Source organism: Ranitomeya variabilis, chromosome 2 (assembly GCF_051348905.1).
Source record: "Ranitomeya variabilis isolate aRanVar5 chromosome 2, aRanVar5.hap1, whole genome shotgun sequence".
NCBI lineage: Eukaryota > Metazoa > Chordata > Amphibia > Anura > Dendrobatidae > Ranitomeya > Ranitomeya variabilis.
Genome location: NC_135233.1, coordinates 185749985 through 185772142, shown reverse-complemented (window position 1 = coordinate 185772142; position 22158 = coordinate 185749985). Strand labels below are relative to the sequence as shown.

The 22158-nt window shown below is 46.7% G+C and overlaps 1 protein-coding gene across 1 annotated transcript in view; it reads left to right on the top strand.

Annotated features, from left to right (window-relative positions):
- SNX9 (sorting nexin 9) overlaps positions 1 to 22158 on the top strand; it is a 204090-nt gene that overhangs the window by 47778 nt on the left and 134154 nt on the right. The gene's annotated exons all lie outside the window — the stretch shown is intronic.

Sequence of the window (22158 nt, the reverse complement as noted above, 5' to 3'; positions counted from 1 at the left end):
GCGGGGCCCCTTATCCTCCGATTTGGTGGGCGGGGACTCTCGGCCTCCGATTTGGTGGGCGGGGCCCCTCGGCCTCAGATTTGGTGGGCGGGGCCCCTCGGCCTCCGATTTGGTGGGCGGGGCCCCTCGGCCTCCGATTTGGTGGGCGGGGATTCTCGGCCTCCGATTTGGTGGGCGGGGACCCTCGGCCTCCGATTTGGTGGGCGGGGACCCTCGGCCTCCGATTTGGTGGGCGGGGACCCTCGGCCTCCGATTTGGTGGGCGGGGACCCTCGGCCTCCGATTTGGTGGGCGGGGACCCTCGGCCTCCGATTTGGTGGGCGGGGCCCCTCGGCCTCCCTTTGGTGGGCGGGGCCAGGCACCTTGGCCTCCGCTTTGGTGGGCGGGGCCGCTCGGCCTTCGATTTGGTGGGCGGGGCCCCTCGGCCTCCGATTTGGTTGGCGGGGCCCCTCGGCCTCCGATTTGGTTGGCGGGGCCCCTTATCCTCCGATTTGGTGGGCGGGGACTCTCGGCCTCCGATTTGGTGGGCGGGGACCCTCGGCCTCCGATTTGGTGGGCGGGGACCCTCGGCCTCCGATTTGGTGGGCGGGGACCCTCGGCCTCCGATTTGGTGGGCGGGGCCCCTCGGCCTCCGATTTGGTGGGCGGGGATTCTCGGCCTCCGATTTGGTGGGCGGGGCCCCTTGGCCTCCGATTTGGTGGGCGGGGACCCTCGGCCTCCGATTTGGTGGGCGGGGACCCTCGGCCTCCGATTTGGTGGGCGGGGACCCTCGGCCTCCCTTTGGTGGGCGGGGCCAGGCCCCTTGGCCTCCGCTTTGGTGGGCGGGGCCGCTCGGCCTTCGATTTGGTGGGCGGGGCCCCTCGGCCTCCGATTTGGTTGGCGGGGCCCCTTATCCTCCGATTTGGTGGGCGGGGACTCTCGGCCTCCGATTTGGTGGGCGGGGCCCCTCGGCCTCAGATTTGGTGGGCGGGGCCCCTCGGCCTCCGATTTGGTGGGCGGGGCCCCTCGGCCTCCGATTTGGTGGGCGGGGATTCTCGGCCTCCGATTTGGTGGGCGGGGCCCCTCGGCCTCCGATTTGGTGGGCGGGGACCCTCGGCCTCCGATTTGGTGGGCGGGGACCCTCGGCCTCCGATTTGGTGGGCGGGGACCCTCGGCCTCCGATTTGGTGGGCGGGGACCCTCGGCCTCCCTTTGGTGGGCGGGGCCAGGCACCTTGGCCTCCGCTTTGGTGGGCGGGGCCGCTCGGCCTTCGATTTGGTGGGCGGGGCCCCTCGGCCTCCGATTTGGTGTGTGCTCTGCCTGGGGCCACTGTGCTCTGCCTGGGGCCCCTGTGCTCTGCCTGGGGCCCCATATGCTGCCTGGGGCCCCATATGCTGCCTGGGGCCCCTGTGCTCTGCCTGGGGCCCCTGTGCTCTGCCTGGGGCCCCATGTTCTGCCTGGGGCCCCTGTGCTCTGCCTGGGGCCACTGTGCTCTGCCTGGGGCCCCATGTTCTGCCTGGGGCCCCTGTGCTCTGCCTGGGGCCCCATAAGCTGCCTGGGGCCCCTGTGCTCTGCCTGGGACCACTGTGCTCTGCCTGGGGCCCCATATGCTGCCTGGGGCCCTTGTGCTCTGCCTGGGGCCCTTGTGCTCTGCCTGGGGCCCCATATGCTGCCTGGGGCCCCTGTGCTCTGCCTGGGGCCCCATATGCTGCCTGGGGCCCCTGTGCTCTGCCTGGGGCCCCATATGCTGCCTGGGGCCCCTGTGCTCTGCCTGGGGCCCCTGTGCTCTGCCTGGGGCCCCTGTGCTCTGCCTGGGGCCCCTGTGCTCTGCCTGGGGCCACTGTGCTCTGCCTGGGGCCCCATATGCTGCCTGGGGCCCCATATGCTGCCTGGGGCCCCTGTGCTCTGCCTGGGGCCACTGTGCTCTGCCTGGGGCCCCATAGGCTGCCTGGGGCCCCTGTGCTCTGCCTGGGACCACTGTGCTCTGCCTGGGGCCCAATATGCTGCCTGGGGCCCCTGTGCTCTGCCTGGGGCCCCATATGCTGCCTGGGGCCCCTGTGCTCTGCCTGGGTGTAGGACACTGGTGACGTCACTTATCTCAGGACATTATCTCAGGACATTATCTCAGGACATTATCTCAGGACATTATCTCAGGACATTATCTCAGGACATTATCTCAGGACATTATCTCAGGACATTATCTCAGGACATTAGCTCCGGACAAAGCCACGGAAGTTGGCACAAATTGCAGGAAGTAGTATTCTAGGCAATTATATATTAGATAGCATTATTGCTGTTAAAATATGAAATATTCTTTGTTTGCAAACATCTTGGTGCATACAGCCTGCACTCTTTGGATTGTTGTGTAACATGACTTCTGCAACGAATAAGGGTGCATTGGTGGCCCGCAACCTTCACTCGTCCTTCAGATGTGGTCTCTTCAGCTTTTAAGAATGTGTTTTCGAATAAGAATACTTTTTTACCTAGTAGATCCCTATAAGGCTATTTTCACCCTTACGTAGGGCAGAGCTGCCGAGAGCTGCTTACTTCCTCCGTTAAGCCCCGCCCACTGCCGCACCTCTTCTATTCAGCTACGCCTACGTCTGCATGCATCCTTCGTACCTATCTTTAACATTGGGTCCGCAGGCCATGCGGATGAATGCGGATGAGTCTGCATGCGTCATTTTGACACTGCGCCGAACTGCGTTGAATGCAACATCCTGCATTTTGTTGCAGTCAGCGCAGCGTCAAAACGACGCATGCGGACACATCCGCATTCATCCGCATGGCCTGCGGACCCAATGTTAAAGATAGGTACGAAGGATGCATGCAGACGTAGGCGTAGCTGAATGGAAATGGTGTGGCAGTGGGCGGGGCTTAACAGAGGAAACTATACATAAACACAGGTATGACAATCAACCATGGTATACTGTTAATTTTTAAGATATTTTACCATGTAATCAGTCGGATTACTACAGCCTATCATCAATTACTACATAGAACCAAACAAAAAGGATGATCACAAGGCTACTATTAATGTATCAAATGCATAATTTTATTGAGGAAACATCATTTTAAAACCATACTGCAGTATGGTTTTAAAATGATGTTTCCTCAATAAAATTATGCTTTTGATGCAAGTGTGAAACTAGCCTAAGAGATTTGACTGAAAGACCTTTGGACGTGGCAACGCATAGTCCTGCTATTCAGAGTATGTGGTTGCAAATATTGATAGACGATTGATTACCGTATTTTCCGGCGTATAAGACGACTTTTTAACCCCTAAAAATTGTCCCAAGAGTCGGGGGTCGTCTTATATGCCAGGTACGGCATGTGAAGGGAGCGATCCTGGATGTTCCCAGGCCCTGAAGGAGAGGAAACTCTCCTTCAGGCCCTGGGATCCATATTCATGTAAAAAATAAAGAATAAAAAAAAAAAATATGTATATACTCACCCCTCCGAGAAGCCTGGCTGTCACCGCTGCAAGCGTCTGCCTCCGTTCCTAAGAATTGCAGAGCGTGAAGGACCTTCGATGACGTCACGGTCAGGTGACCGGTCACATGAGCGGTCACGGACCAATCACAGAACTGCGACGTCATCGAGGGTCCTTCATGCTCTGCAATTCTTAGGAACGGAGGCAGACGCTTGCAGCAGTGACAGCCAGGCTTCTCGGAGGGGTGAGTATATCCATATTTTTTATTTTTATTCTTTATTTTTAACATGAATATGGATCCCAGGGCCTGAAGGAGAGTCTCCTCTCCTTCAGACCGTAGGAACCACACGCCGTATAAGATGACTGGGCGTATAAGATGACCCCCGTCTTATACAGCGGGCATATCCCAAATTCCATATTTTATATGGAAAAGTTAGGGGTCGTCTTATACGCCCAGTCGTCTTATACACCAGAAAATACGGTATTTAAAATACATTTCTGATACAAAGATTCAAATTGTCTCTTCAGAGAGGAAGAGGACTGGAACTCTAGTGCCACCTATTGGAAGTAGCAATCCTAACAGTCAATGTCGACCAGGGCCGAGCCTTGTCACATGACTTAGGATAAAAGCCAAACCAGAATCTCAATTTGCAGACACTGTGTTTCGGGGTACTGCCCCTCGTCAGTGCAAAGTGGAGATCTGGTTTGGCTGATTGAGAGGCGTCTGACCGGGATCCAAGAAGTATAATTTCTCCTTGCGGAGAGTGACATGTTAAGCATGGGAAAATATTCTGAAAAGTTCCCACGCTCGAGTTAATATGAGTTCATCCAACAGAGGGCGCATCACCGCGAGTCAAGGTAACTACAGTACATTCCTCTGCATTCCATTCATTCACCAAGTTTTACAGTCAGGAGCACAGCTGATTTAACCCGTTCAGATGGATTTACAGCGTGGGACAAGACTGTAACGACAGAAGGTATGGAATATTGTGTTTGTTTTTTTTTTTTACTTTATTTCAGGTGACAAGGGTCTTCAGGTGGATTAAGAGTATAATAAAATATTAAAACGCCATGTGTCTTTATTTCATTAAAATACTTTTTAATAATGTGTGTGTTTTATTAACCATTTTGTACTATTGGATTAATAATGGATAGGTGTCATAATTAGCGCCTCTCCATTATTAACGTGGCTTAATGTCACCTTACAATAGCAAGGTGACATTAACCCTTTATTACCCCATATCCCACCGCTACACGGGAGTGGGAAGAGAGCGGCCAAGTGCCAAAATAGGCGCATCTTACAGATGTGCCTTTTCTGGGGTGGCTGGGGGCAGATGTTTTTAGCCGTGGGGGGGCAATAACAATCGTCCCTCTCTAGGCTATTAATATCTGCCTTCAGTCACTGGCTTTCCCATTCTGGCGGAGAATAATGCGCGGGAGCCTACGCCAATTTTTTCCGGCATTTAACCCTTTAATAGCTAGAGCCCCCAAATTTGACACAAAGACACTTCTTGCATTAGTAAAGAGGAATATGTAATAAAAAAAGGGATATGAGATCATTTACTGTATGTAAACCATGTCTCATATCCTGTCGAGTTTGTGAAGGAGATAAGAAAAGCCGGCAATTGAGTTACCTGCTTTTCTGCTATCTAGCGCTGAATTATATATATATGTGTATGTATATATATATATATATATATATATATATATATATATATATATATATACACACACACACACACACACACACACACACACACACACACACACACACACACACACACACACACACACACACACACTAGATGGTGGCACGATTCTAACGCATCGGGTATTCTAGAATATGCATGTCCATGTAGTATATTGCCCAGCCACGTAGTATGTTGCCCAGTCCACGTAGTATATTGCCCAGTGACGTAGTATATTGCCCAGAATGAGGGCCAATGTGCGCATTACGTCACCAATCACACTCCAGTTCATATGGCAGCTTAGTGAAAGCAGCGATCTGATTCTATGTAGTGAATATATGGGGCTGTCAATCAACTTTATTTACAAAAACAGGCATCGTTCACATATTGCGCTACATACATCTGGGCATGCTGGGAGCTGTAGTTTTACTACTCTGTAATTCAGCGCTCTCTCCGCCCGTACATACAGTATGACAGACCTAACTGCCGGCTCCGGGGCTCTCCGTGTCCGGGAACTGATGATGTGTAAGAAAGAAATCACATTCACTCTCCGCCCGGCCACTCACTGCTGTCCACACGTCCGTAGCCACACTGCACTCTGGGAGATGTAGTTCCTGATCGTCACATAGTACGAATCACAGACCGGAGGTAAGAGAGCGAGAGAAATACATTACCCGACATGCAACGCTGCTCCGGGCACTGACTGCAGGGGAGTAGGGGAGGGACTAATCGGACTGTGCCCGTCGCTGATTGGTCGCGGCAGCCATGACAGGCAGCTGCCGAGACCAATCAGCGACGTGGGATTTCCATGACGGAAGTTGAGGACAGAAAGACGGAAGTACCCCTTAGACAATTATATATATATACTAGCTGGTGGCCTGATTCTAACGCATCGGGTATTCTAGAATATGCATGTCCACATAGTATATTGCCCAGCCACGTAGTATATTGCCCAGCCACGTACTATATTGCCCAGTCACGTAGTATATTGCCCAGCCACGTAGTATATTGCCCAGCCACGTAGTATATTGCCCAGCCACGTAGTATATTGTCCAGCCACGTAGTATACAGCACACACACGTAGTATATTGCCCATAAAATACTAACAGCACTGATAGAGTAAATAAGATGAATGCTACTGTGTCCTGAGGTCGCAGCATGTCTGCCATGCAGCCTGGAGATGCCACCAGTGGCGGAGCGTTCCCGGACACGTGCTCCACCCCGGGGGTCCCGGGATAACACGGCTGCGCTTCCCCGTGCTGGATGAGAGGTGCGCCCCCTGCTGGCGGCTGCTGGCAGTGGAGGCTCCAGTTTAGCACATGTAGTGCTCTTACCGTTACCGGAGCGTGTATTCCTCCGCAGAAGATGGTGGGACTGTGGCCGGTGCTACAGCCGCGGCTAGTGTGATGGCGCCCTGGGCCGAGAGGTACATAGAGCACCCGGTCTGCCCCAGGGACACCGTGCGTACGGGGTGACTGTAAGCAGGGGACGGTCCTTGGAGGCTGAAGGTGGTGTGCCAGGCTGGTGGGAGTGTGGAGCCCACCACCTGAGCTGTTTGCGGGCAGGAGACTGGCACTGCCGGGGTCTGCAGGGGAAGACCGGAGGGGAGTATGCGGGCGGTGACTGCAGGGGAGTAGGGAGGGACTAATCAGACTGTGGCCGTTGCCGATTGGTCGCGGCAGCCATGACAGGCAGCTGGCGCGACCAATCAGTGACTTGGATTCCATGACAGGCAGAGGCCTTGACCAGTGAATATGTGGGACAGACAGACGGAAGTACCCCTTAGACAATTATATATATAGATAGATAAATATATATATACTAGATGGTGGCCCTATTCTAACGCATCGGGTATTCTAGAATATGCACGTCCACGTAGTATATTGCCCAGCCAACATAGTATATTGCCCAACCACGTAGTATATTGCCCAGCCCATGTAGTGTATTGCCCAGCCCACGTAGTATATTGCCCAGCCCACGTAGTATATTGCCCAGCCCACGTAGTATATTGCCCAGCTCACGTAGTATATTGCCCAGCCACGTAGTATATTGCCCAGCCACATAGTATATTGCCCAGCCACGTAGTATATTGCACAGCCCACGTAGTATATTGCACAGCCCACGTAGTATATTGCACAGCCATGTACTTTATTGCCCAGCCACGTAGTATATTGCACAGTAATGTAGTATATAGCACAGCCACAAAGTATATAGCACATCCCAAGTAGTATGTACAGTCATGGCCAAAAGTTTTGAGAATGACACCAAAATTATATTTTCACATGATCTGCTACCCTCTGGTTTTTATTAGTGTTTGTCTGATGTTTATATCACATACAGAAATATAATTGCAATCATATTATGAGTACCAATAGGTTATATTGACAGTTAGAATGAGTTAATGCAGCAAGTCAATATTTGCAGTGTTGACCCTTCTTCTTCAAGACCTCTGCAATTTTCCCTGGCATGCTCTCTATCAACTTCTGGACCAAATCCTGACTAATAGCAGGCCATTCTTGCATAATCAATGCTTGCATTTTGCCTGAATTTGTTGGTTTGTGTTTGTCCACCCGTCTCTTGATGATTGACCACAAGTTCTCAATTGGATTAAGATCTGGGGAGTTTCCAGGCCATGGACCCAAAATCTCTGTTTTGTTCCATGAGCCATTTAGTTATCACCTTTGCTTTATGGCAAGGTGCTCCATCATGCTGGAAAAGGCATTGTTGGGCGCCAAACTGCTCTTGGACGGTTGGGAGAAGTTTCTCTTGGAGGACATTCTGGTACCATTCTTTATTCATGGCTGTGTTTTTAGGCAAGACTGTGAGTGAGCCGATTCCCTTGGCTGAGAAGCAACCCCACACATGAATGGTTTCAGGATGCTTTACAGTTGGCATGAGACAAGACTGGTGGTAGCGCTCACCTCTTCTTCTCCAAATAAGCTGTTTTCCAGATGTCCCAAACAATCAAAAAGGGGATTCATCAGAGAAAATGACTTTGCCCCAGTCCTCAGCAGTCCACTCCCTGTACCTTTTGCAGAATGTCAGTCGGTCCCTGATTTTTCTGGAGAGAAGTGGCTTCTTTGCTGCCCTCCTTGAAACCAGGCCTTGCTCAAAGTGTCTCCGCCTCACAGTGTGTGCAGAAGCACTCACACCAGCCTGCTGCCATTCCTGAGCAAGCTCGGCACTGCTGGTAGTCCGATCCCGCAGCTGGAACAGTTTTAAGATACGGTCCTGGCGCTTGCTGGTCTTTCTTGGGCGCCCTGGAGCCTTTTTGACAACAATGGAAGCTCTCTCCTTGAAGTTCTTGATGATGCGATAGATTGTTGACTGAGGTGCAATCTTTGTAGCTGCGATACTCTTCCCTGTTAGGCCATTTTTGTGCAGTGCAATGATGGCTGCACGTGTTTCTTTAGAGATAACCATGGTTAACTGAAGAGAAACAATGATACCAAGCACCAGCCTCCTTTTAAAGTGTCCAGTGATGTCATTCTTACTTAATCATGACTGATCGCCAGCCCTGTCCTCATCAACACCCACACCTGTGTTAATGGATCAATCACTAAAACGATGTTAGCTGCTCCTTTTAAGGCAGGACTGCAATGATGTTGAAATGTGTTTTGGGGGTTAAAGTTCCTTTTCTGGGCAAATATTGACTTTGCAAGTACAGTAATTGCTGGTAAGCTGATCACTCTCACATTCAGGAGTATATGCAAATTGCCATTAGAATAAATGAAGCAGTAGACTTTGGAAAAATTAAGATTTGTCTCATTCTCAAAATTTTGGGCCATGACTGTACTCCTCTTCTGTCCGCAGCTGTCACCGCCGCATATGCTGCGCTGTTTTCCTGTTTCCATCATGAATAACCGCGGCCATCATCACTGACCGCGGCCACCAATTTAGTCCCCGGCTTTTTGCCGGGGTAGGCCCAACAGTGGCCATGGTCCCGGCCGGCTCCGCCCTCCTCATGGCGACTCCGCCCCTTTACAGCGCTTCTGGCCGGGCCTGTACGGAGTGGGTGGGGACTCGCTCTGCACACTTACTGGCCCCCCTGCCCTTTTGTCTACGCCCACTGGCTGGTCTCGACCAGTGAATATCCGGGACAGACAGGAAGACGGAAGTACCCCTTAGACAGTTATATAGTATGTATATATGTATGTGTGTGTATATATATATATATATATATTGTAAATATAAATCTATATAATATATTCTTATATAATAGGTTCTTCAAAATAGCCACCTTTTGCTTTGATGACTGCTTTGCACACTCTTGGCATTCTCTTCATGAGCTTCTAGACGTCGTCACCGGGAATGGTCTTCTAACAATCTTGAAGGAGTTCCCAGAGATGCTTAGCACTTGTTGGCCCTTTTGCCTTTACTCTGCGGTCCAGCTCACCCCAAACCATCTCGATTTGGGTTCAGGTCTGGTGACTGTGGAGGCCAGGTCATCTGGCGTAGCACCTCATCACTCTCCTTCTTGGTCAAATAGTCCTTACACAGCCTGGAGGTGTGTTTGGGGTCATTGTCCTGTTGAAAAATAAATGATGGTCCAAGTAAACGCAAACCGGATGGAAAAGCATGCCGCTGCAAGATGCTGTGTTCAGGGTGGATTGATTTAAATCATGCCGATTTAAATCATGATTTAAATCACGATTTAAATCAAAAGATTTTTTTCTATTTAAATCAGATCGATTTAAATCATGATTTTAATCATGATTTAAATCACTGATTTAAATCAAAAGGTTTTTTTTAATATAAATCACGATTAAAATGAGAAGTGAGAGCAGTGCGCATGTGCGCCCATAGTTACACGGACGAAACTAGGGGCAACGATCTAACGCCAGGGTGAGGGGGGGACCCCAAAGTAAGTAAAAATCTTTTTTGTTTTACTATATGGCAATAGGTAGGTGTTTAAAAGCAGCATGTCTTAATTGTATAAACTATTAATAGCCTCCACATTTTGTTCATACTGCCCCTTTAATTCCACACTTCTAGCTTGGTTTCACTTTTGGTTTAGTTTCTTTTTCCATTCAGTTGACATGCCCAAACTTGTTGGATAGTCAGCAGTACTTGGCTGTAGTAACAATCAAACTTCATAAGTGATCTGTGTGAGCCATGGCAGGTCGTAAGAGAGACCCTATTTGGGTTCATTTTGTTGAGATGCCAGCAGCAGATCTTGGAAAGAAAGGTGCAAGAGCAAAGTGCAAATACTGTCAAAAGGATATCCAAGGACTTGTTTGCCGTTTGAAATCACATTATGAAAACTGCAACCAGAAGGGAAATGAAGATGTTGATAGTGAAGTGTTTCTTTGGTCATCTTCATCACCGCACTTCTCATGATGTTGCCTCATTCACGCCACCAGGCCTTGCATCTCTTTGTTGCATCGTTTGCATTTTGCACGCATGCCTGCCTTACCGATAGGCGAAGGAGCTTCATTAAAATATTCCCAAACTGGGTCTCTTTTACGGCCTGCTGCCATTATAAGGAAAGAATGTAATAAACCTCAGATCGTACACACAAACAGATCCAGACTTGTCTGTCTGTGGCTATGCTGCAGTATTGTGCTCAAAGTTTCACTTTCATTTTTTTGTCTGCTTGCCCTTCCTCCTCAAAACACTTAGATTCACATTCTTCTTGTGTTGTGCAGATCTATTCCACTCCAAACAATCAGAAACATATTGTCTAACTTCTTGGACTTGGCACTGAAGGGGTTGATTCTGTATTCATAGGTTTGTAGAACAATAGGATTAAGGTCTTTTTCTCAACTCTGTTCATGTTGTAACATTTTTGCCATGAAGAAGAGGCTGGGACCTTTGCGGATTCAAATTCAGTTTTGAGAACTGCGTAAGTAAAGCGAGCGTCTGTGATAATATAGGAGAGAAACTGCCCACTAATCCTACAGAAACCTCTGGAAGAGCATGGCATTGTGAATGTTACACATATACAGCCTTTATTCTACTGAGTTAAACAACTCAGCTTTATCTCATGATGGAAGAACCTTTGGATGGTAAAATATTTTCCTCAAAAAGCAGTTTATTGAAAAAAATCCGATTTAAATCAAAAAAATCCGATTTAAATCAAAAAAATCCGATTTTTTTGATTTTTTTTTTTAAAAACATTGATTTTTATCCACCCTGGCTGTGTTAGCCATGCTGGTTCAGTATGCCTTCAATTTTGAATAAATCCCCAAAAGTGTCATCAGCAAAGCACCCCCACACCATCACACCTCCTCCTCCATGCTTCACGGTGGGAACCAGGCATGTAGAGTCCATCCGTTCACCTTTTCTGCCTCACACAAAGAAACAGTGGTTGGAACCAAAGATCTCAAATTTGGACTCATCAGACCAATGCACAGATTTTCACTGGTTTAATGTCCATTCCTTGTGTTCTTTAGCCCAAACAAGTCTCTTCTGCTTGTTGCCTGTCATTAGCAGTGATTTCCTAGCAGCTATTTTACCATGAAGGCCTGCCCTTAACAGTTGTTGTAGAGATGTGTCTGCTGCTAGAACTCTGTGTGGCATTGACCTGGTCTCTTATCTGAACTGCTCTTAACCTGCGATTTCTGAGGCTGGTGACTTGGATAAACTTACCCTCAGAAGCAGAGGTGACTCTTGGTCTTCCTTTCCTGGGGCGGTCCTCATGTGAGCCAATTTCTTTGTAGCGCTTGATGGTTTTTGCCGCTGCACTTGGGGACACTTTCAAAGTTTTCCCAATTTTTCAGACTGACTGACCTTAATTTCTTAAAGCAGTGATGGACACTCGTTTTTCTTTACTTAGCTGCTTTTTTCTTGCCATAATACAAATTCTAACAGTCTGTTCAGTAGGACTATCCGCTGTGTATCCACTAGACTTGTGCACAACACAACTTATGGTCCCAACCCCATTTATAAGGCAAAAAATCCCACTGATTAAACCTGACAGAGCACACCTGTGAATTGAAAACCATTCCCAGTGACTACTTTTTGAAGCTCATCAAGAGAATGCCAAGAGTGTGCAAAGCAGTCATCAAAGCAAAAGGTGGCTACTTTGAAGAACCTAGAATATGACATAATTTCAGTTGTTTCACTTTTTTTTGTTAAGTACATAACTCCACATGTGTTAATTCATAGTTTTGATGCCATCAGTGTGAATGTACAATTTTCTTAGTCATGAAAATACAGAAAAATCTTTAAATGAGTAGGTGTGTCCAAACTTTGTCTGTCCTGTGTGTGTGTATATATATATATATATATATATATATATATATATATATATATATATATATATATATATATATAATCTATAATATAACGCTGGGAGCGTGACTCTGTCCGAAGCCTTTATAGATTGCGCAAGCGCCGGCGCAGTCTGGACCCCACAGAGAGACGCAGCTCAGGAGATCGCGGTATGCGTAAGCACTGAACGCACACCGCGATCTCCAACGGAGAAGCAGGGACGTGCCAGGAGGGTGAGTATATGCTATATTCACCTGTCCCGTTCCAGTGATGCGCGCTGCTCCATCCTCCACATCCTCTGCATGTGACGTTCAGGTCAGAGGGCGCGATGACGCGCTTAATGCGTGCCGCCCTCTGACTGAACAGTTACAGCCAGAGGACCCAGAAGACGGAGCGGCGCGCAGCAGTGGATCAGGGCCAGGTGACTATAGCAAGTGTCGGGGGCCTGAGCTAGCGGCGACTCCGGCACCTGACCCCCACAGCGTGCCAGTGTCCCCGCCTGCTCAGGACCCCCAGCAGTTGGCGCCCAGCGACGATAGGTGAGTATGTTATTTTTTTTTTTTTTATTGCAGCAGCATACAGGGCATATAATACTATGGAGCATCTTAAGGGGGTCATCAACCTTTTATGCATCAGCATACAGGGCATATAATACTATGGAGCATCTTATGGGGGCCATCAACCTTTATGGATCAGCATACAGAGGCATATACTATGGAGCATCTTATGGGGCCATCAACCTTTATGGAGCAGCGTATGGCGCATATGGATGGGAGCAGCAAATTACAGAACGGTGGCGCAGGATGGGAGCAGCACATTACAGAACTGTGGCGCAGGATGGGAGCAGCACATTACAGAATAGAGCAGCACATGACGGAATAGGGCAGCACATGACAGAAGGGGGTGCAGGACGGCAGCAGCACATGACAGAACGGGGGTGCAGGATGGAAGCAGGACATGACAGAACGGGGGCGCAGGATGGGGGCAGCACATGTCAGAATGGGGGCGCAGGATGTTAGGATGGGAGCAGCACATGACAGAATGGGGCCGCAGGATGGTAGCAGTGTAAGAATCAGGCTGCACTCAAATGTCGTCCGAGTGCAGTCCTGAAACTACTACTGCAGTGACTAGTGTGACAATGACGGAGATGTAAAGGAACGAAGGGGACTAAGAATCAGGCTGCACTCAGATGTCATCCGAGTGCAGTCCTGTAACTACTGCTGTGACTAGTGTGACAATGACAGAGACGTAAAGGAACGAAGGGGTGGACCCACTGGACCGTGACAACGATCCTCCCATGGGCGAGCTGACCAGATGGAACCGCCCCCTATAAAGGGAGCGTTAGGGGCAGACCCGTGAGAGACTATCGCCACGGCAGCTGGAAGACATGGTGATGAAGGGGTACAAGAAAGAAGCACGAATCCAGAAAATAATTGAGGACAGGCTGGAGAATGAAGCAGGGACGGTGCAGTGGAAGCGGACAAGCAAGCAGGACTACGTGGAGGTAGACTGGATGAGGAACTAGGACAGGACCTAGGGAAGTAGAGAAAGAAGCACAAGGCCAGGCAAATGAGACGCAGGACAATAGTGCGGCCGAGGTCAGTTGCAAGTACACATAATCACAAGGCGAGGTTTGGAGGAAGAGGCGGACTAATAAGGCCAGTGCTGTGAGCACTTCCGGGTTGGAGTCCTCCAGGGAAAAGAGAGGAAAAGAAAGGGCGGCAGGGAGGCTCTCAGAGACGTACGCGTACAGTGCTGAACCGAGCGTGCGCGCGCAGCCGGCGAGAAGCAGGAGGCGCGCCGAAGACAGGTGAGTGCAAGAGGGAGCAGGTGGAAGTGAAGATGTAACAAGCAGCACATGACAGAACTGGGGCGTAGGATGGGAGCAGTACATGACAGAACGAGGGGGTAGGTTGGGATCAACACATGACAGCATGGGGGCACAGGATGGCAGCAGCACATGACAGAACGGGGGCGCAGGATGGGAGCAGTACATTACAGAACGGGGGAGCAGGATGGCAGCAGCACATGACAGGATGGGGGCACAAGATAGGAGCAGCACATGACAGGATAAGGGCGCAGGATGGGAGCAGCACGTGACAGGATGGGGGCGCAGGATGAGAGCAGCACATAACCAAAATGGAGGCGCAGGATGGGAGCAGCACATGACAGCATGTGGGTGCAGGATTCAAGCACTGCATGACAGGATGAGGGCGCAGGATGGGAGCACATGACAGGATGAGTGCTCAGGAAGACAGTAGCACATCACAAGATGGAGGCACACAAAACAGGATGGGGGCTGCACATGACAGGATGGGGGCGAAAGATGGTAGCAGCACATGACAAGATTAGGGCGCAGGATGGAAGCAACACATACCAGAATGGAGACCATATACCAATATAAATGCTCGCCACCTGGGCGTAGAACGGGTTCAATAGCTAGTGTGTATGTGTATATATATATATATATATACTAGCTGTACTACCCGGCTTCGCCCGGGTTAATGACTGCTGTTAGCAAAATAGAATGTGTTAACAAAAATTTATTCTGCACACAAAAACCACAAAACAAATAGATAGAAATGTAATTATTAAAAGGCAAAAACTAAGCAAATAGAAGCATTTCACAACATATATTAGCTTTGTTATACTGAGAATGTCTTTGTTGCCTATATTAACCAATCAGAGCTCAGGTTAATTAACTGTAGCAAAATAGAAGCTGAGCTGTGATTGGTTGCTATTGGCAGCCTGATAAATCCCCAGCCAACAGGAAGCCCTCCCCCCTGGCAGTATATATTAGCTCACACATACACATAATAGACAGGTCATGTGACTGACAGCTGCCGTATTTCCTATATGGTACATTTGTTGCTCTTGTAGTTTGCTTATTAATCAGATTTTTATTTTTGAAGGACAATACCAGACTTGTGTGTGTTTTAGGGCGAGTTTTATGTGTCAAGTTGTGTGTGTTGAGTTGCGTGTGGCGACATGCATGTAGCGACTTTTGTGAGATGAGTTTTGTGTGGCGACATGCGTGTAGCAACATTTTGTGTGTTGAGTTGCATGTGACAGGTTAGTGTAGCAAGTTGTGTGCAGCAAGATTTGTGCATGGCGAGTTTTGCGCGTGGCGAGTTTTATGTGTGGTGCATTTTGAGTATGTGCAAGTTTTGTGTGAGGCAACTTTTGCATGTGGTGCAACTTTTGTACATGTGGCAATTTTTCTGTGTGTGCAAGTTTTGCATGAGGTGAGTTTTCCATGAGGTGAGTTTTGCACGTGTGGCGAGTTTTGCGTGAGCCTAGTTTTGCATATGGCGAGTTTTGCATGTAGCGAGTTTTGAGTGGTGACTTTTGTGTTTCGACTTTTATGTGGCGAGGTTGGTGTGTGTGTGTGGTGAAATGTGTGCTGAGGGTGGTATATGTGTTCAAGCACGTGGTAGTGTGTGGCGCATTTTGTGTTTGTGTTCATATCCCCGTGTGTGGTGAGTATCCCATGTCGGGGCCCCACCTTAGCAACTGTACGGTATATACTCTTTGTCGCCATCGCTCTCATTCTTTAAGTCCTCATTGTTCACATCTGGCAGCTGTCAATTTTCCTCCAACACTTTTCCCTTCACTTTTTCCCCATTATGTAGATAGGAGCAAAATTGTTTGGTGAATTGGAACGCGCGGGGTTAAAATTTCACCTCACAACATAGCCTATGACGCTCTCGGGGTCCAGACGTGTGACTGTGCAAAATTTTGTGGCTGTAGCTGCGACGGTACAGATGCCAATCCCGGACATACACACATACATACATACACACATTCAGCTTTATATATTAGATATACCTGTATGTAATCTCCTGTATATAGTATATACCTGTGTGTCATCTCACCTATATATAGTATATATCTGTGTGTCATCTCCTGTATATAGTATATACCTGTATGTCATCTCCTCCTATACATAGCATATACCTGTGTCATCTCCTCCTGTATATACTATATACCTGTAGGTAATCTGCTCCTGTATATAGTATATACCTGTGTGTCATCTCCTCCTGTATATAGTATATACCTGTATGTCATCTCCTCCTGTATGTAGTATGTACCTGTATGTCATCTCCTCCTCTATATAGTATATACCTGTGTGTCATCTCTCCTGTATATAGTATATATCTGTGTGTCATCTCCTCCTGTATATAGTATATACCTGTGTGTCATCTCCCCTGTAAATAGTATATACCTGTGTGTCATCTCCTGTATATAGTATATAGCTGTATGCCATCTCCTCCTGTATTAGCCCTCGTTCACACGTTATTTGGTCAGTATTTTTACCTCAGTATTTGTAAGCTAAAATGGCAGCCTGATAAATCCCCAGCCAACAGTAAGCCCACCCCCTGGCAGTATATATTAGCTCACACATACACATAATAGACTGGTCATGTGACTGACAGCTGCCGGATTCCTATATGGTACATTTGTTGCTCTTGTAGTTTGTCTGCTTATTAATCAGATTTTTATTTTTGAAGGATACCAGACTTGTGTGTGTTTTAGGGCGAGTTTCGTGTGTCAAGTTGTGTGTGTTGAGTTGCGTGTGGCGACATGCATGTAGGGACTTTTGTGAGATGAGTTTTGTGTGGCGACATGCGTGTAGCAACTTTTTGTGTGTCGAGTTGCATGTGACAGGTTAGTGTAGCAAGTTGTGTGCAGCAAGTTTTGCGCATGGCGAGTTTTGCGCGTGGCGAGTTTTATGTGTGGTGCCTTTTGAGTATGTGCAAGTTTTGTGTGAGGCAACTTTTGCATGTGTTGCAACTTTTGTGCATGTGGCAATTTTTCTGCGTGTGGCAATTTTTCTGCGTGTGCAAGTTTTGCGTGTGGCGAGTTTTGCACGTGTGGCGAGTTTTGCATGTGGAGAGTTTTGCGCGTGGCGAGTTTTGAGCGGCGACTTTTGTGTTTCTACTTTTATGTGGCGAGGTTGGTGTATGTGTGGTGAAATGTGCACTGAGGGTGGTATATGTGTTCGAGCACGTGGTAGTGTGTGGCGCATTTTGTGTGTGTGTTCATATCCCCGTGGTGGTGTGATTATCCCATGTTGGGGCCCCACCTTAGCAACTGTACAGTATATACTCTTTGGTGCCATCGCTGTCATTCTTTAAGTCCCCCTTGTTCACATCTGGCAGCTGTTAATTTGCCTCCAACACTTTTCCTTTCATTTTTTCCCCATTATGTAGATAGGGGCAAAATTGTTTGGTGACTTGGAAAGCGCGGGGTTAAAATTTCACCTCACAATATAGCTTTGACGCTCTCAGGGTCCAGACGTGTGACTGTGCAAAATTTTGTGCCTGTAGCTGCGACGCCTCCAACACTTTTCCTTTCACTTTTTCCCCATTATGTAGATAGGGGCAAAATTGTTTGGTGAATTGGAAAGCGCGGGGTTAAAATTTCACCTCACAACATAGCCTATGACGCTCTCGGGGTCCAGACGTGTGACTGTGCAAAATTTTGTGGCTGTAGCTGCTACGGTTCAGATGCCAATCCCGGACATACATACATACATACACACACACACACATTCAGCTTTATATATTAGATATATATATATATATATATATATATATATATATATATTATTTTATTTTGAAAATTTGAATAAGTATGTAGCTATTTTACTTTTTTCTTTTTAATCTGCGAGCACAGGACCCGGCTGATGAGACTACGTCACCAGTCAGCAGCTCCTGCTATCACTATCAGTGACAGCAAACGGGTGATGGAGGTGTCTTTAACATAGATGTATGAATATGGTATCTTTTTTTATATGAGCTCATTGGCACTTTATTAGGGTGCGTATCCACTGTCTGGATTTACGGCACTGAAGACGAAGCGGAAAATCTGCTCTACCCAAAGCGCCGCCCCCTTTTGAACGCTTTGTGATTCCGGATGTGTTCATTACACACATCCGGAATCTCCGCACCCGATTTATAGGGCCTTGTGATTTACCGGTACCTTGCGGAGACGGAGCGTCGCCGCAAGGTAAACAGACATGCTGCGTTCTAAAAAGACAGGGCCGCCGGGTGCATGTTAGCACGCATAGTGGAGATGGGATTTCATAAAATCCCCTCCACTATGCTGTAAAATCTGGACGCTGCGGGTTGAATGCTGCGGTTGTATGCAGCGTTCAATCCGCAGCTAATCCGGATGTTAACTGGCCCGTGGACACATACCCTTACACTGCTGCACTTTAGAAACAGATGTATATCAACTGGGTGACTTGTTCACATGTATCACTGAATGTTCTGGTATGAGCACCTGATGTATTGATTAACACTGTTTTACATAATTGATGGATGGTATACTGTGGAAGCACTATTTAAAATGTTCACTGGATGTTTGTCCACTGCTTGAGAAAGGCAGAGAAATCTGCCGAAACGTTGCTGCTAATGGATCAGTAAAGCCACGGTTTTCCATTTTGATTTTTGGAGTGCTGCCTGTTTTTTTTCTGATTTTCTACTATGTAGGTTTGGACATCACCTTTACAGATTTTATTGCACCCACTTTTTTTGGTAGTGCTGTCAAATTTTCTTTTATATACCATTTTTTTATTTGAATGTGTAATTATTTTACTTCTTTTTTGTAAATTGTGAGTACAGGCGTCGGCTGATGAGATTACGTCACCCATCAGCGGCTCCTGCTATCATATCAGTGACAGCAGAGGTAGTCCTATGGGAGCAGTAGTCTCATCAGCCCACACCTGCTGACCTGTGGTAAGCTTTTTACCGCAGGTCACTGCTGCGGGTCACAGCCACAGCTGCGGGGTCACCTGACATCTGACAGCATGACCCCACAGCGCTCTGACTGACTGTCTTATCTGTGGCAGGGTTACCGCCGATAAGAACCTCCGTGCCGGTGTTTCCCACACTATGAAAAAAAAAAGGGAGAGACACATGCTGAGAAATTGGGATCACCAGAAATAAAGATTAAAAACAATGCTTTATTTAGTAATAAAAAATACTGACAGAAAACATTAAAAAGATTTAAAACCAAAACATGATAAATACACGTTATGCCCATAATACAGCACTGACACTCCTCCAGAAAACCATTCCTGAGTATACGTGACCCCAAATATGGCTATATACAGACTGAGCAATGTTAAACACTTGAATGGATTGATATGCCAAGCTGAAAAAAATAAGCATAAATTAGTTAGCCCAGTATGTGATGGGTCTAACTTCACAGCACCATGTAGAGAAAATAAACAGTGTCTGTAATAAAACCGTTATACAGCTCTGGCAAAAATTAAGAGACCACCACATCCAAACCCTGTCATGGGCAGCCCAATCTCCAGACCTGAACCCCACTGAAAACCTCCGGAATGTAATCAGGAGGATGACGGATAGTCACAAGCCATAAAACAAAGAAGAATTGCTTACATTTTTGCGGCAGAAGCAGTGTGAAAGACTGGTGGAAAGCATGCCAAGACGCATGAAAACTGTGATTAAAAATCATGGTTATTCCTGAACTCTTCCTGAGTTAAAACATTAGTATTGTTGTTTCTAAATGATTATGAACTTGTTTTCTTTGCATTATTTGAGGTCTGAAAGCACTGGGTTTTTAAAAAATTTTTTTTGACCATTTCTCCTTTTCAAAAAATGTATTGCTTGGAAATTCAGAGACATGTTGTCAGAAGTTTATAGAATAAATTAATTTTATATTTTAATCAAAATTATACCTATAAATAGAAAAATCAGACAAACTGAACATTTTGCAGTGGTCTCTTAATTTTTGCCAGAGCTGTATAAGCAGGAGCCAAAAACTGCATATAGATCCTAAAACAAATAATAGTGTGGTGAAGACAAAAAGGATCAGGCCATGTAAATATGAAAAGTGCATAGATGCTAATGAAGAAGTAGACAAGACCCTAATAAGAAGTTTCAATGGTGCACATTTCAAAATGCCATAAAGTGTGCATCCTGAGAAATCAAAGGGAAAATAAACTCCAAGTGAATGTGGCGCTGATCACCTTAAGATTTTTTTAATACATTATACAGTATTGAACATCATATGCTGCCATTATACTGGATGGAGCATCACGTGCGGCCATTATACTGGATGGAGCATCATGTGCGGCCATTATACTGGATGGAGCATCATGTGCAGTCATTATACAGTATGGAGCATCATGTGTGGCCATTATACTGGATGGAGCATCATGTGGGGCTATTATACAGTATGGAGCATTATGTGGGGCCATTATACAGTATGGAGCACTATGTGGGACCATTATACAGTATGGAGCACTGTGGGGCCATTATACAGTATGGAGCACTATGTGAAGCCATTATACAGTATGGAGCACTATGTGGGGCCATTATACAATATGGAGCAGTATGTGGAGCCATTATACAGTATGGAGCACCATGTGGGTCATTACATTGTATGTACCACTATGTGGGGCCATTATACTGTATTGAGCACTATGTGGAACCCACTACACTGTATGGAGGACTATGTGGAGCCATTGTACTGTATGGGGGACTTTTTGTGCTCATTATACTATATGGAGGGCTGTGTGTAGTTTACTGTTGGAGAATTATACTGTATGGGGTCACCATTCTGTGCCTGTGGAGATGTTCACTGTGGGGGTATCATACTGTGTTTGGGAGCACTTTTGTTTGCATCATACTTTCTGTTTTATTCAAGGTTTTTTTTTATCCTTTGTTATTACATATTTAAATTAGGCCATTGGGCCATATTCTTTTTACTGCTCTTATATAACATATTATATAATTCCACTATAAGTCCAAAGGTTAACCCTTTTAAGGAAAAAGTTCCTCAATTGTAGACTTTTTTTTTTTTTTTTTTTTTAACAGAAATCAAGGTTAGCCCACCACTTTGAATTTGGCCCTCTGTGTATTTGAGTTTGACATCCCTGTCTTAAATGGGGTTATTCTCTTAATGATAAAGGGTTACAATTGCAAAGAGGTTGAAAAAAAACAAACAACTTGGCAATTTTACTTTTGATTAAAAAATCTTCTCCATTCTCAAGAACAGACCTCCACTGTAATCGGTGGCTAGTATCTTAGGCTTGGAGTGCAGTACTTACAAGCTCTTTGCTATAGACTGTATAATGCGCTAATGTAGGTTGTGTTTTTTAATCTAAAACCTCGGTATTCAGGTTAAATTGCCATGTTGGCACTTTGCAATAAATAAGTGGGTTTTAGATTGCCGTTTAGGCACTTGGTCTCTAAAAGGTTCGCCATCACTGGCCTAGGAAATAGTTGCATCATCTCTGTACTGTGACCTTGGAAAAACATGAGGTTACTGTAAGTCTGGCCATGCCCATTGCTGGACCAGCCTAACCTGTAATGTTTTTAGTGAACCCCACACACCCACCAACAAAAAAAGAAATTTAACATTCCGATCTTTTTCTTCTCACCGAAAAAAAGCCACCACCACAATTCTCCACTTTTCCCATTGAAAACCCATTTAGGTTTGGATGAACATGCATGTATAGGGGCTCTCAAGAGGAATAGCGGTCAGACGAGTTAGTGTTGGCTCACTGCTGCCCAAATCGTATGGCCTCCCTTGTGGCGTTCAGCATTGGTCAGTATTTTACATCCGCCTTTGCAAGCCAAAATCAGGAGAGGATCAGTATACTAGAAACACGTCACCACTTCTGCACTTCTCACCCACTTTTGTTTCTGGCTGGAAATACTGAGGTAAAATACAGACCAAATACGAAACGTGCGCGCGTGACCTTACGGTATAACTTTCAACGAGAGACTATTTGTTTTAATCTGAAGAAATATTTGTTTTGTCTAATGTTCTGAAATGTTTTGCAAGTACAATTGTTAATACTACAT